Below are 5233 nucleotides of genomic sequence, written 5' to 3' on the forward strand. Positions count from 1 at the left end.
TGGATCAGTGGATGATGTTGGTGCTGCCTCGGTGATCCTGGGCTCGGCTACAGATGGTGCCTACTGTGGCCTCGGCGGGCTCCTCGTCATCCTCGGATGGCGACTCCACTAGATCGCGTATCCACATGAGCCTGTACGTCTCACAATGCCCATCAAACGGAGAGTAACCAAACCCAATGGTCTTGGGCTATTGACCCTCTCCTAGCCCCTGACCCGAGGCGGATCGAGACCCATCTTGAACATAAGACGAGTGATGTACGGTCCCGCGAACAATGCTCCCAACCGCAGGTACTCACTCTGATGGCGAAAGTAATCGGTGACCTGGGGTCACGGTGCGAGAACTGCTGAGAAGGGGGTCATCCCCTCCTCCATGGTGGCCATTGTCATCCGTTGGCGGCAGCGGTGCCCCCACCCCGCGCGGAGGGCGCGGCGACCTCGGGATCTCGGCGCGAGGCGGTCCAGCGCTCGTCGCGCCCGCCCCGCTCGGGGAGGCGACCGCCCGGTCTTGACCCGCCCGCCTGCGGCGGGAGGCCAGTCTCCGCGTCCGGCCGCGCGCGCGCGCCGGAGCGACTCATTCGCGTGACGCCCAGGCAGGCGTGCCCTCGGCCGGGTGGCCTCGGGCGCAACTTGCGTTCAAAGACTCGATGGTTCACGGGATTTCGCAATTCACACCAAGTATCGCATTTCGCTTCGTTCTTCATCGATCACGAGCCGAGATATCCGTTGCCGAAAGTCGTGTGACTCGATGTCGTTTCTTTCCTCGCGCCGGCGCGGCGCTGGCGGCGCCGCCGCCGCCAGCGTCGGAGTCGGGGCGTCCTTGGCGCTTCCAGCGCCCGGTTGTGAAAGTCGTGTCCTCCCGCGCCCGCCCCGCCCGCGCCGCCGAGGCGGCGCCGGCGGCGAGGCGCAGGGAGTCGGCGCGGCGTGCGCGGCAGGGCGGGCGGGGGTGACGCGGCGCTCGCGCGCGCGCCCGCTCCCCGCCCGGCCGCGCCCCAGCGCTTCGCGTGTTCTCGGGTCTTCCAGCGTGTTTGCGGCTGGTCTCGACAATGATCCTTCCGCAGGTTCACCCTACGGAAACCTTATTCGACTTCTCCTTCCTCTAAATGATAAGGTTCGGGTGGACTTCTCGCGACGTCGCGGGCGGTGAGACCGCCCGTCGCCGCGATCCGAACACTTCACCGGACCATTCAATCGGTAGGAGGCGGCGGGTGGTGTGTACAAAGGGCGGGGGCGTAGTCAGCGAGCTGATGACTCGCGCTTACTAGGAAATTCCTCGTTGAAGACCAACAATTGCAATGATCTATCCCCATCACGATGAAATTTTTACAAGATTACCGGGCACTGTCGGCCAAGGCTATAGACTCGTTGAATACATCGATTGTGGCGCGCGTGCGGCCAGAACATCTAAGGGCATCACAGACCTGTTGTGCCTCAAACTTCCGTGGCCCTAAAGCGGCCCACGAGTCCCTCTAAGAAGGCGGCGCGGAGGGATTCCTCCGCATAGCTAGTTAGCGGTGAGGTCTCGTTAGATTATCGGAATTAACCCGGACAAATCGCTCCACCAACTAAGAACGGCCATGCACCACCACCCATAGAATCAAGAAAGAGCTCTCGGTCTATCAATCCTTGCTATGTCTGGACACGGTAAGTTTCCCGTGTTGAGTCAAATTAAGCCCTGAGGCTCCACTCCTGAGTGGTGCCCTTCAGTCAATTCCTTTAAGTTTCGACCTTGCGACCATACTCCCCGGAACCCAAAGACTTTGATTTCTCATAAAGGTGCTCGGTAGTCCTAAAAAGCAACATCCGCCGATCCTAGTCGGCATCATTTATGGTTGAGACTAGGGCGGTATCGATCGTCTTGATCCCCCAACTTTCGTTCTTGATCAATGAAAAACATCCTTGGCAAATGCTTTTCGTGATGGTTCGTCTTTCATAAATCCAAGAATTTCACCTCGACTATGAAATACTGAATGCCCCCGATTGTCCCTCTTAATCATTACTCCGATCCCGAAGGCCAACACAATAGGACCGGAATCCTATGATGTTATCCCATGCTAATGTATCCGAGGCGTGGGCATGCTTTGAGCACTCTAATTTCTTCAAAAGTAATGGCGTCGGAGGCACGACCCGGCGATTAAGGCCGAGGCGCATCGCCGGCGAGAGGGGACGGGACGGCACGGTGCACACGGGAGGCGGACCGAGCCGCCCGGCCCAAGGTCCGACTACTGAGCTTTTTAGCTGCAACAACTTAAATATACGCTATTGGAGCTGGAATTACAGCAGCTGGCGGCACCGGACTTGCCCTTCAATGGATCCTCGTTAAAGGGATTTAGATTGTACTCATTCCAATTACGGACCCGAAGGACCCGGTATTGTTATTTATTGTCACTACCTCCCGTGTTGAGGATTGGGTAATTTTTGGCGCTCTTTGCCTTCCTTGGATGTGGTAGCCGTTTCTCGAGGGCTCCCTCTCGGGAATCGAACCCTAATTCTCCGTCACCCGTCACCACCATGGTAGGCCCCTATCCTACCATCGAAAGTTGATAGGGCAGAAATTTGAATGATGCGTCGCCCGGCACGAGGGCGTGCGATCCGTCGAGTTATCATGAATCATCGAGAACGGCAGGGCGAGCCCGCGTCGGCCTTTTATCTAATAAATGCATCCCTTCGGAAGTCGGGGTTTTGTTGCACGTATTAGCTCTAGAATTACTACGGTTATCCGAGTAGCGGTACCATCAAACAAACTATAACTGATTTAATGAGCCATTCGCAGTTTCACGGTCCGAGTAGTTCATACTTGCACATGCATGGCTTAATCTTTGAGACAAGCATATGACTACTGGTAGGATCAACGGTAGCACCGTCACAGCGACGGCCGGCGCGGCGCCTGGGCGCGCCCCCATCGCGGCCACGCACCGCGCCCCAGGCCACTGGGACCGCAGGGAGAGGCGGGTGTGCCGCTCGGGGGGACATCGCCGGGGACATGCAGACGGCACGCGTCTTTTCCTTGAATCCCCAGAGGGATGGGACGCGTGCGGGTGACGCGTATGAAAACCCATCGGGCGAAGTTTCACGGATTTTGGATGACCGTAGCCAATGTTTGATCGAGGGAGTATACGTCGGCGTCGGGATGGCCGGTCGGTCGACTTTGGAATCTCACCGCGGGACCATCACGGATGGATTTGTCATCATAAAAAACCCCAAGGGACGAAGTTTTATCAAAAACGCAGAAGTGGATCGGGAGATGACACGGGCGCACGAGTCCGTCGTGTCGTCGCGCCGAGGCGGCGGGGCCGCCCGAGCGACGGCAGCATCTCGGCCCTGCGCCCACCTAGTCGTTTAGCATCACATGAAAACCCCAGGCGAAGTTTCACGGATTTTTGGATGACCGTAGCCAATGTTCGATCGGAGTATCGCGTCGTGCGCGGGACTGCCCGATCGGTCAACTTTGGAATCTCGCCACGGGATCATCGCGGATGGATTTGTCATCATAATAAACCGCAAGGGGCGAAGTTTCATCAAAAACGCACGAGTGGATCGGGGGATTACACGGAGCACGCCCGTCCGCGGTGAGCGTCGGCGCCGGCGCCGCCGAGTCAGCCATCTGAGCGACGAGGCATCGCGCCCGGGCGCCCCCACCCCATCGTTTGGCATCACTGAAAAATCCCCGGGCGGTTTCACGAATTTTAGATGACCGTAGCCAATGTTCGATCGGGGAGTATGCGTCGGCGTCGTCGCCGGCGATCGATCAACTTTTGTAATCTCGCGCGGGACCATCGCAGATGGATTTGTCATCATAAAAACCCCCAAGGGGCGAAGTTTCATCAAACAAACGCAGGAGGTGGATGCGAGATGACCGCGGAGCGCGCCCACGTCCCGTTAGTGGGACGTCGCGCCGGCGGCGCCGCGGGCACGCCAGGGCGATGGCGGCATCGGCCCCAGCGCCCCGCCCCATTGTTTGGCATCACATGAAAACACCCCGGGCGAAGTTTCACGGATTTTGGATGACCGTAGCCAATGTTCGATCGGGGGACTATGCGTCAGCGTCGGGACTGCCGGTCGGTCGACTTCGGAATCTCGCAACGGGACCATCGCGGATGGATTTGTCATCATAAAAAACCCCAAGGGGCGAAGTTTCATTAAAAACGCACGAGTGGATCGGGAGATGACGATCTTCGTCCGATCGTCCTGTGGGACGTCGCGCGGCGCCGCCGAGCCGCCGGGACGACGACGGCATCCCGGCCTAGCTCCCCACGCCCCATCGTTTGGCATCACGCGAAACCCCGCAAAGTTTTCCACGTATTTTGGATGACCGTGCTACCGTTCGATAGGAGGTATGCGTCGGCATCGCATGCCGATCGATCGACTTTTGGAATCTTGCCGCAGGACCATCGCGGATGGATTTGTCATCATAAAAACAGGCGAGTTTCATCAAAAACGCATACGAGTGGATCCGGGAGATTACACGGGCGCGCACGCGTCCGTCGGTGGACGTCGCGCCCGGGCGCCGCCGCCGCCGCACGGGCGACGCCGGCATATCGGCCCGCACCCCGCCCGCATCGCTTTGGCATCACGCCAAAACCCGGGCGAGTTTCCGCGGATTTTGGATGGCCGTAGCCAATGTTCGATCGGGGAGTATCGACATCTGCGTCGGGACAGCGGTCGGTCGACTTTGGAATCTCGCCAGCGACCATCAGCGGATGGATTTGTCATCATAAAAACCCAAGGGGCGGTTTCATCAAAAGCGCACGAGTGGATCGGGAGATGACACGGAGCGGCATCCCGCTCTCCGTCGTGTCCGCGTCGTAGCCGGCGCTTCGGAGCAGCCAGCTGACGTCCGAGGCGGCGGCGTGACATCCCGGCCCGCCGCCTGCATATCGTTTGGCATCGCGCGAAAACCCTCCGAGGCTGAAGTTTCACGGAGTTTTGGATGACGCGTGTAATGTTCGATCGGGGGAGTATCTCGTCGGGCGTCGGGATGCGGGCGGTCGTGATCGACTTTGGAATCTCGCCCGCGGGATGCATCAGCGGATGCGATTTATCATCATACCCCAAAGCGAAGTTTCATCAAAATGCCGCAGGTGGATCGGGAGATGACCGCGGAGGCGCGCCCGCTCCGTCGTGAGGCGGCGTCGCACGGCGCCCTTATCGTTTAGCGTCCACATGAAAACCCGGCGTAGTTTTCTGATTTTGAATAATGGTAACCAATTTCGATCGGGGAGTATATGACGTAACT

At 58.8% G+C, this 5233-nt stretch overlaps 1 non-coding gene across 1 annotated transcript; it reads right to left on the minus strand.

The window, feature by feature from the left end:
• Positions 1 to 580: 580 nt before the first annotated feature.
• Positions 581 to 735, minus strand: LOC120255276. Its single transcript, XR_005534950.1, has one exon. It is a non-coding gene; the product is annotated as a 5.8S ribosomal RNA (ribosomal RNA).
• Between the last annotated feature and the right edge of the window lie 4498 nt (positions 736 to 5233).

The sequence above is a fragment of the Dioscorea cayenensis genome, unplaced genomic scaffold (genome assembly GCF_009730915.1).
Source record: "Dioscorea cayenensis subsp. rotundata cultivar TDr96_F1 unplaced genomic scaffold, TDr96_F1_v2_PseudoChromosome.rev07_lg8_w22 25.fasta BLBR01000920.1, whole genome shotgun sequence".
Classification (NCBI taxonomy): Eukaryota; Viridiplantae; Streptophyta; class Magnoliopsida; order Dioscoreales; family Dioscoreaceae; genus Dioscorea; species Dioscorea cayenensis.